Source organism: Wyeomyia smithii, chromosome 2 (genome assembly GCF_029784165.1).
Source record: "Wyeomyia smithii strain HCP4-BCI-WySm-NY-G18 chromosome 2, ASM2978416v1, whole genome shotgun sequence".
NCBI classification, from domain to species: Eukaryota; Metazoa; Arthropoda; class Insecta; order Diptera; family Culicidae; genus Wyeomyia; species Wyeomyia smithii.
The window spans coordinates 253,178,230-253,189,772 of NC_073695.1; positions in this window are offsets into that span (position 1 = coordinate 253,178,230).

The window sequence follows — 11,543 nt, forward strand, 5'->3', positions numbered from 1 at the left end:
GTTTAGTCCCAATATTCTCCACAGCGTATTAAATATTTTTTCTTAACAAAAACCCAAGACGTGAAGATGCAAATTTAGTAAATTTCATAAGTCATATTCCTCGTGGAATAGTTTTTGACGATTTTAGACCACCTTCTCTCTCAGTGGATAATCATTTATATATATTCTAAAAATTTTGTATGAATCTTGGACATTCGCCATTATAAACTGTTCACGTAGAATGTGAATGGCCCCCAAATTGCTTTCCATTTTTATAAACTCGTTTAAGTCGTTTTAGGCTGTTCAATTTAGTGAAAGTAGCAAAGTGTTACTCCAAATTCATCAAAACAATAAAGTGATCAAAGTCACCCCGGAATGATGATTGGTGTAAAATTTTTAGAGCATATTTAAAAACAGCAAAATTGTTGCTAAACTTTTGAAGTAGTGACTAAATCTTTTTCAATGCATGCCAGTACTTATTTTAAAAATATCAAAGAATATTGTTTTTAGTATATTCTGAAAATGATTGAGATACAATCAAAAAAGTTATCAAAGTCACCCCAGTTTACGGTACTTAACATGTTATCTAAGTCAAATCAGCTCCGAGATAGAGCTAACTCATTTCTTCCGGATTTTAAATGAAGCAAGCTTTATTTCGGTCGGATTTATAGGCGTCGAAAGGATCAGTATCAGTATTGAGAATGATGGACAAGTTGTGGATCCACCATCCTGGACGAGATGAGGAAAGCAGTGAATAAGCTGAAATCTGCAAAGCAACTGGACGACATTCCCGCCGAACTTTTTAAAGTCGGGAACGAATAGTTGTTTCGTACCATCCATCGGATCACGCTGCGAGAGTGTTCTGATGAAGAATGGCGCTCGGAATAGTTAGAAGCAGAGAAGTCAGAACTGCCTGTTTCGAAGCTCCAATATACCCAACCTACAAAAAGGTACCGTGGAATGGGGTGAAAATGATCAGTGGGGTGAAGTTGATCACCTGAAAATTCGTGATGAAAAATACTAAACAAAAGATGATCTGATCTTACAACACTAAGCAATGTTAACGTGTCCTTTAATGCAACTTTGGCATGATTTACATACCTGTCAAAGTTAACCCTTGCATGCCCGGTGCAATTTTTCATATTTTCGAAAAATTCTTTTAACTCAGTCAAAACTCAATCAAATTTGATCAAACAAGTTTCCAAATAATAATAAAAATATTTAATGTACCTAATGTAATCTTAATTAAGGGTTAATTACGTTAAATTTAGAGAAGTGAGTAAAGATTGATAAAAGCTAAAAAATGTAATATTCAACAATGATCATTCCATACCATTTAAGTAATACTGATGAATTCGCAGGGAACCTCAAAGATTTTAATTTCAGAGCTAGTTTTTGAGCTTTTGCAACAAACCGAATTGAAATCGGTCTAACGATGATCAAATAAGAGCAAATTTAGCACAAAGCAGCTCGTGCACATAAATGAACAAATTTTAGCTTGAAATTACGTTATTTTAGTTTCCAAACTAGCTGTGGTTGATATTTTTCAGTACAGAAATCATCATTTATCATGAACATATCGAAAAAAGCACATTTCCAATAGAATGTATGGATTAATGGTGATCAATTTCACCCCGATTTACCTCATAGTACCTTATAGATTTCTCGAATTTATTTCATGAAGTAAACGATAGAAATTCCGCTAATAGTTATGGGGGTTTACTAGAGCACATACCAGTACTTGTTTTAAAATTATACACTTTCGGAAAAAATGTATATGAAGCTAGTTAATTGGCAATTATTATAAAAATTTATCAATATCACCCCGTTCCATGGTTACATTCTTTTTTCAAAACCGTATACAAAATTCCCTCCCGTAGTCTATTCCACGGGTTAAAGCCTTTGTGGGAAACCTATGTTGGTGAATTTCATTGTGATTCTCAAGGGAGACGCTCCACTATGGATCAAATATTCACCTCAAGGAAAATTCTCATTGAATTTCGGGAATTAAATTTGCAGAATCACTATCTGGTTATAGAATTCAAGGCAGTGTATGATTCAGTTGAAAGAATTGGGTTATGGCGGATTACGCTCGAACGTGATATTTAAAAAGCTAAGCTAATTAGACTGATTTGTGCCACTCTTGGCAATTCCACATCATGCGTCAGGATAGTCGGTGAGATATCTGGCACATTCGTGACGTTAGATGGGTTAAAGCAGGAAGACGATAGCCTTGCTGGGGCCTTTCAAAAAAGAAACTGTGAGTATAGGGCTTAACATAAACTCTGCCAAACCAAGAGAGAGAGTGGTATCCTGTCGGATGTTGGAGTTGAGGTGGATATTGATGAGAAAATCATTTGAAATGCTCGATGATTAAGAGGTGTATAGCGGAGCGGTTGCAAACAGGGCTGGATAGCGCAGCCAGCCAAATTTCCGGAGCTTTCAAAGTCGTACAAAACTTGCACACTATAAAACACCAATTCTCCCGATGACCCTCTATGGACATGAACCGTGGACACTGAAAGAGGCTGGAGGTACTTAGTTTTTGAGCGTAATATCTTGCGTTTAATCCCTGACGGTAAACTGTAAATTGGTCTTTGGTGCAGACCATAAACCATATAGTCAAGCTTATAAAACTCGGTAGACTTCAATGGGTTTGACATGTGAATAAAATGTCAGAGAAGCGACCAGTTATGACTATATTCAGTAGGTATCTCAAGGTTGTCGAATATGGGGTAAACCGCACTCTTTGGATTTGGGTGCTGACGACGAGGATGCCAGCGAAATAGGTGTTAGAGGACGATTGAAGAAGAGCAGCCCAGAATCGAGTAAACATGGTGACGTATTCTAGATTCGGCACTAGATCGATAACAGGTCTGTAGTCGCAAAAGTAATGTAAAGTAGGTAAGGTAATCAGTGTAAAAGCTGCGTTTACAGACAAGTGGGTGGTAATGGGTTCAGATTTTATCAAAATCAGGCCATTCAATGTTCTAATTCTCGCTCCTATGCACAAAAACTTCTCCCCAGACTGAAAGGCTCTGGTTCCGAGTATTCGAAAATTTCGCTCATTCAGAGCACCATTGTACGTCCCAGGAACTTCCCAAAGGAGAATAGAGAAGATAAGATGATGGTAAATAATGGGGGGAAACAATCACTAAATATAACACGTAGCAGATTATTTCTCAATAAGTGACACTGCAAAAAGAAAAAAATAACATCACACGCTGCAATTTCGTCCCATGTTTTTGGCAGAGCTCGAGTATCGTTATGATAAAAGTGTTCGTATTTTGAGGCTATCCATGAATCAAGGGTGAGGTAAGACTTTTCATTTGAGAGTTTCTATGTTAATTTTAACAACTTGGGCAGTATGAGGCCGAGCGTTGTCATGCAGTAGAATCACTTTTTGTGCTTCTGCTCGATTTATGGCCGTTCTCACGCAGTGCTCGGCTTTATCGCATAAGTTGAAGTTAGTGATGTTTGCCAGTGATGGTTTCGTTTGGTTTCAACAGCTCATAATCAATAACAACCGACCTGGTCCCACCAAATACGCGGCATAACCTTCGTAGCGTGTATACGGCCAGGCCAACGATGCACAAGCAGCAGTTGATCACATGCTAAAAAACGAGGTTCAACGTTCCTTGGTTTCAAATTATGAGGAACCCAAGTTCTTTGTTTTTAAACATTTTCGCAGATGTTCAAGATTACGTAAAACTTTACACAAGTTCGGAACTCAGCTTGGACGTCTGTCTGGAGTTCTAGGGTTTTCGGTGGCTTGATAACAATCGCTCGAATTTGCGTCTGCGTCTGCCAACACTGGATCGATGATTTTTTCGAGCTGTCAAATGCGGCTCGAACAGTCTTCAACATCGAAAACCGTATTTGAAGCGATAAAACCAATCATTTTTGTAGTCTTTTTTTAAACTTTCTATGCGCTTCAGTCTACACTTTCTTCGAATAAATTGGGAAAGGCTACACGTCCCGCAAATGACTATTATTTGGCACAAAATCAGACATTTTCGCGCAACTTAAATATACGACAATACAATCGAATCACTAACGTACCAAAGCGGTTTGTTTACCATGCCGTTTAGTTTAACACATAAGTCAAACTTAAATTGCTTTGAGAGCTCGAAATGAAACAAAATTATTATTTAATTGAAACTTTAAGAAATTACAGAAGTCTGGATACCTATTGATAAAACAAAAAATACAAGCAGATTTTAGTTATTTTTAGAAAAAAAATGATATACGTAACAAACTAAAAGATGACGATTATTATTTTCCTCATTCCAAATCAATTTGTTCATATGTATTCTACTCATTCTTCGTGATTTCATTTTTAACAATGAGAGAACTACACTGAGATGCACAAATTTTCAATTGCAGATACTGTTTTTTGTTATACCTAGAATTAATTCTAAGCCTAATTCAGTATTTTCGAGCCAAATGTTTAATAATGGAGGATTCACCTGCGTACAAAGTACCTTACCGTATACTGTTCTTCAGATTGATTCCGTTGCTGGAACCTTTCGTCGTTGAATATCAAGCTCATTTTGGGACCTAGATTCTAGATATGTTTTGGGCACCGTAGATAAACTGCAGCAGCTTCCGTTCGAAAACTCCAAAGGCGTTTAAGTCATTTGCGAGATGCGTTGTTGAGGGATTGAGAATTGAGACGTAGAGGATTAACGGTCTTGTATCATGATTTTGTACAGCGTCAACTGGTCGCACTCGATTCGATCAAAGTGTCTTCCGAACTGAAAATTAGGCATAATTTCCAGCCTGCTGGCGTCGCTGGGTATGCCGGTGTAGAGGTGTATACCATCGGTCACCAGTGACCTCAAATACACGAGCTCCTCGACCACCTTAAGTTCATCGCCGCAGTAGCGTAGCTAGGGGGGTGCGGATGGTGCGGTCCGCACCAGGTTCACCACTCAAAGGGGCCCAAAATCTTGCGAACACCGAACCGGTCAACATGCTCATCTAAACTCAACCTCATGTAATTGTGCTCGCCACTCTGCCCTCGTGATCTACACGGACAGAGTAAACGTGATACCGATGTTCATTTTTAACATGATTTGTGATTCGACTGATGCCGAAGTTGAATGTTTTCCGATCGCAGAAAACATTCGATGCAACGTGGAAACACGTAACAAACGAGCGATTTTTTGCGATGCTGAAAACGCTGTCTAGGGTATTTGTTTAATTATTCATCTCATTAGGCTGACGTTCACGAAGAAAGCATGGAGTAAACACCAGATTCACACGAAATCGTTGAACAAATGAACAAAATTTGATTACACGCTCTCATAGAATCGCCCATCAATGGAAAATTGGTAAACTTAGTTGGTATTATCCTGAATTTTGTAAAACAAACCATTTTTCACAACACTCCCATACTCATCTCACTTAAACCACTGCTTAATTATTCATCTCACGACGTCCCCATATTCATCACACAGTTGATCACTTTGTTAATGAACGTAGCCGCATACCGTCGTAGAAGGTTACCTAGGTATCCGCTGTGGTTGTTTACGCGCAAATTGGTAGTCTAGGTATCCACTGCAGTGCTGTCGATTTATGTCGATTATGTTGGAATTTTTCAAATTCAAAGTTTGTTTTTTGGAAATTTATTGTGAACATTTTGAAAATTAGAGTATTCTTAGTGTAGTGAGTGATTTTGTTTAGTTATTAATCCAAAATGTAGTCCGCAAATGATGAAAAAAAAATTGGTTGTCTGCTGAATGAATTCATTGTAGCCGTATAGAGCAATGGGTAGATTTCGTTTTCTTGGTTAGATGATCGAAATAAATGAGTTTTCAGTGTAGATGCCCGACTATAATAACAAATTCAGAGATTTTAGGTTTTTTGAAGATTCTACTCCATGAGATATCTAAAGTGAACTAATAAGAACCTATTACATGGATTAGTTGATTGGTTTAATTAGAAAATATACGTTTTTTCTAGTTTTTTATTGAGTTTTCGTACTACAATTATGGGCTGAGATGAATAATGGAACAGTTCCCTTATCTGTGTCGCTTTGTTTCTAACATAAAACAGAGCGAGAGAAATAATCCGCGTTCGCGCGTGACTATATAATTTCTGATTTTGCCAATTAAAAAGCACGGAAAGTGAGTATCTAAATTAACCTTATTTTCGATTTTGAGGAAAACAGAATAAATAAGTATAAAAAACTAATTTTTTTGTTTCTCTCAATTCCTTTCATAAAAGAAAAAAACTGCTCAGTCATTTTCATTGGGGGCCCACATTTTTGTTACCGCACCAGGCCCACCAAACCATAGCTACGCCACTGCATCGCCGCTAAAGAGAGATTTTAGTTGGGAGGCTGATGTTGTTCTCCTTGGAGCCTCTCGCTCGCAAGTATTCCGTTTTCAGCAATGAACGAGGAAGCGCTAGTGGTGGTGATACGGAGGAGACGTTAGATAATGAAATCTTCGGAATGGTTGAAAAATTCATATATCTTGGAACCGTGACATGTGACAACGACGTGAGCCGCGAAATCAAATGACAAGTAAGTGATATCCCGTAGCCGCCTATGGAACGCTGATCCCCCCGGTTGTCTTCTACGGTCATGAGTCATGGACGCAATAGGAAGTCGTTTGACGAGTGCTCAGTGGTTTTGAGCGTAAGATGCTGCATTCAATACTTGGCAGTAGGTTGGAAGATGAAGATGGCATTGAATGTTGTCATAAAAGTAAATAAAGTTAAATAGCACGGGGATTCATCGGTTTGACTCTCTACAAAACTTTAGAATTTTAGAATTCATCTCTATTAGTTAACATTGAGTACAAATCGTCACTTTATGTAATTGTTATACCTGAGAGCCTAAAATTCATCCAAACTTTAATTTGGATACATTTATATAAAATTTCAGTTAACTCTTACAGAATTCTAAAAACATTTAAAGATTTTATGGCCGATTTTACTTCAAACAGATATTAAAATGTGGTCAAAAAAATTCTATTAGGTTACATGTTTTAACCACGAGGTTTAGAAATTACCATTGAGAGAACTGTTATCAACAGTGAGTAGATGATTGCTAGTGCTCTTGCTGCAACTGCAGTAGCATATTTCTCACGGCAGTCGCAAACGCTTTCTTCCCAGCCGTAAGTGGGCATTTTCTGCAGTACAATAATTAAAGCAATCAGTTTAAAAGCCGTGTTTACAGACATAAGTAATGATAGCAGCGGCACAGAGTTTGATGCGAGTAAACATTACTTAGAATCGCGTATCAAAATCAACCACGCATGCGATTATATACTATTAATAACACTGTAGACTAAGGTTATCAAAATTATCCTTATGCGGAACGAATGATAAAAATAAATTTTATTTTCTACGTGTTATTCACCATACGACCGACTTTCGTTGGACTCGAGCTATCAATAGACATACCGCTTTGCAAAGTGCCAATTTTGCTGTCGAACTTCTTCGTGAAGACGGTAGTCGCGACTGCTAGTACCGCGACGACGGCAAACGTAAATTACCATCTTCAGTCAATCGCTGTCGTTGCAGTCTGAGGAAAATTATCAGCAAATTACATCTTATTTTCGTTTCTACCTTTGCCTTGCAGCGCCACAAAACGCAGAACGAATGCCCCGTCAGCTGACACACAAGTGACAAATAAACAGTCGTGGTATATTGTCGTCATTGGCTGCCGTCTCGCTTCTTTCGGGTCCCGGGCACACCGTCCTAAACGCTTCACGGGTCGACGAATGGTTATTTTTTCCCATCAACTCCGGCACGGGATTGAAGCTGAAGCTAAGAAACCAGCAGATAAGTGCCCATCAAGTGCACTCGAGTAGCCGCTGCTGCTGTGATTGCACGGAGCATCTTCTGCTGAGCCACGGATCCGCAGATGGGTCGATCGAACCAACAGGCGTCGATCGGTAGCGATAAGCAAAGTCAAGTACTAAATGACAACGGCGGTGACGACGGCGACGGATAATTGGCTTGACGAAAAAAAAGCCATCACTCCTGTGGATATGAAAAACTTTGCCAACAGAGACCAATCTCCGTATGTTCAGCAGCGAATTAACCCTAAATATTAAATTTATTACTACGTTTGCTGCACAAAACTTATGTGAAAACTTATAAAAAGTATGAAAGAACGAAAAAAGATTACATTTGCTTTAGTATGACAATGACATTTGCTGCAAGGAAAAAAATGATAGCAAATAAAAATTACTCATTGAATTAGTCATATCGCAATCCAATTTCAAGTGGATGTACGTGCTCAAATTCAGCCCAAACACAGCTGAAATTAGCATACCTTAATCACCGCCAAATATCCACAAATCATCACCAGGTGAGCAAACAAAAAGCGTCACCGTTGTGGCTCCATTCCACTGATTTCTACTGTGTACAAAAAGTCCTATCCCCACGGTCAGTGGAGAAATAAAAAGCTCCTCCCTTGAACGCACGTACCTACACCGACAGCAAACAAATCGGCTAACCTCCGATGAATCTGACCCAGTACCGCGGGTGACTCCGAGCGCAGCTAATCCGTGTGAAGGTGCGCTAATGTATTCACCGATCACTCAAATTAATAGTGATTATGTAATTATTCAATTACTACCAGACGGATTGGTTGGTCTACCGGATGAGCTGAATAAACAGTGCCTAAAGCCGAAAGGTCAACACATGGCTCTGCGCGCACGGTAAGCAATAAGTTCCGTCAGGCATGAATGACGGAAAGAGGCCGAACGCGGCGAAACCCGTGAGCCGCTGCACCGCCAATGAGGCACGAAAACCATACACACACTCGGTCGAGGCTGCTTTGTTAGTTGTCATGACAGAGCAAAAATTTACACTTTTTCGGAATTCTGACAGAACAAGTGATTTTCGGCCCGATGTAGGCTGCCTGTATGTAAATTCCAAGCCCGCACCCGGACAGCCTGGTTGAAGTGGGCCAACTTGGCCACTGATTGGAAGATTGCCTGCAAACTTCTCGGTGTGACGTGAAGGACGTGTAGAAGAGGGTGGTATTTCGCGAGGGTAAAAAAAAACATGGATCATCGAATTTAATGAGCTTCGCGTACAGTACATCAGCAACTGGGAAGTCCCTAAGGCGAGCAGCGTTCCGTTCTGTCGTTGCGCTCGGGAAGTGATTTTAGTCGAAATGACATGGAATCATTGTTTCTACGATGATCATTGGCACCCGTAGCGGCGGCGGTGCAGTAACAAACAAATTGGACACTCGGAACGGATAAGTAGCCGCGTCAAACCATTGTTCGGTTTGACGTGTTCGGAGTCGGTAATTGAAAGGCGAACGAGCGAGGGAGTCACGGAACGGAAATGAAATGCATATATGCGGACAGGAATTATAAATTGTAGTAAACAGAGTTAGAGCAACTCTTGTTTAAAATTATGCTTCCTGATATTGGGCTACAAAACACAAATTACACAAATAGCGCAGTATTTTTGTTGAGTCATTGTTTGCTACACATTGTTGACCACATAAATAATTCCCTTTTTGGAGAAAACCGATGATCAAAGAAACCGAATGGCTGACTGACTTTTGATGAATTTGCTCCTTCCACAAAAATCGCAAAAAATAACAAGTTTGACTCAAATCTTAGGATCATTACTAATGTTCAGAAAATGTTCGTGGATATTTTTGTATTTTACAATGACTTCTGTTCATGAAGCGCCGATATTGCGCAGATAGCTTCTGCATATTAGGTAGGTAGATACGAAATTATAATTCGATCTCGAACGAGGCTTTATTCTACTTGTAATGCATAATGTATGATGATAATCATTCATGCTCATTCAAAAAAATTATCTTCGTGGGAAAAACGGTTTATATTCGATGATGCGCATAGTGATAACGGCCATTTGCGTTGTTTTCGTGTCATTTTTGTGACCTGTTTTTGTAAATTTATTGGCATTTTATAATCATTTTGATGCCATTTTTTGCACCTTTTACATAATTTTGTTTATTTTGTGCAACTCTTTTTGTATCAGTTTTGCAAGGGTTTTGTGTTACTTTTTGAACATTTTTGTGTTAAAATTTTGACCGATTTTTCAAACAAGCAAGATTAGTCATTTTTAGAGGAAATAGATTAAGGTTTAATAATTTGAAGGATTATTTGATACTAGTAAAACATTTAAAGATTTATTTCATCAAGAAACGAATGACGATAAAACACTTTTCATATCGAATTTTGGTAACAACTATGGGTTTCTTATATAAACGGAAACAAATGTTGGACAATTGTTTTGAGCATTGATTGTTATCAAAATTTAAAATTTATTACAATTTCTAATAATAGTGCACAAATTTGCTGAAAATAATGAGTAAGATATTTAAAGGGGAAGTTGTTGGCAACACTTTCTTTTATTTTCAGTCATTAAAAACCGATTTTTTTTCTGATTTTTTTTCTTTTATCATTTTTAAACATTGGAAAGAAACATTTCAATATTGATTGGACGTTAGATTCCCCCTTAAGTATCTTCAACTTTATCTCTCGAGCGAGGATGCAAGTGATCATTCAAGGTGCAATAAAGTATCAGTCCCACATCTACTTCTTCTTTTTGTCTTCTTGAGTAATTGGTCATTTAGCTGTGATCTGCTCCGGTCAATAATTTTTATATTTTTTTCGATTATAATAAGCCCTTCTCAATGGCCAACTTCTGCATTCCATTCTGCATACAAACATCCTATGCATCCTCAAACAATTCAAGTTTACGCTTCGCAACCTCTCGTTTAAGTGTCACAAGCTGTGCTTTCTGCCATTGTGGTATTCCTATTTTCCCAAAAGTAATATTTTATAGAATCACTCGGGCAGTCATGCGATTTATGTAAATAGAAATTGAGTTATCTGATGACCACTCTAAAAAAGAGGTCCACTCCAGGTTAATTTCCCTTATCTCACTTTGATTTGATCACGCTTTTTAAAAATGTTATAAGTTCAGCATCAAAAATCCTACATCAAACATACTTGGAAAAACACTCCACCTGCAGGCCTATTGATATGTTTTTATCGTAATCCAAAATATCTAATTAGTACAAAGCTGGCAGCACGGCTGATTGGTGTTAGGTACCTACATGAAACGGATAGACAGTTCTCACATTAGGAAAACGAATAGCGTTTCTCTTTTGTTTTTTTATTTTTTTATTGTGAAAGTTAGTGGAAAAAATGCTGAAAAGTGAAAAGATGTGCTTTATGATGCTTTAATACGAGGTAAATGAGAAAAAATTTTGTGAATACTAGCTGTCCCGGCAAACATCGTTCCGCGTATTTTTTTTATTCAAGTGATTTCAAACACTCTAAATTGATTTCATCTACATCCAAAGATTTAACATCCGATTTGTTTATAGTCTGCAAATGTACCCGTTTGAAATTATTAATTTTATCAGAATGAGAACATCCTTGCCTTTTCGTTTTTTTACATAACCTTGATTCTTAAAATAACCATATTGGTTCACATTCGATCATTATCAACTAATTTCCAAAAAAAAGAAGTCGTCAACTTGGATTTCAAAATGGCGTGTGGAGTCGATTATTGGCCTCTGAGCGTCATTCTGGTTGGGAAAA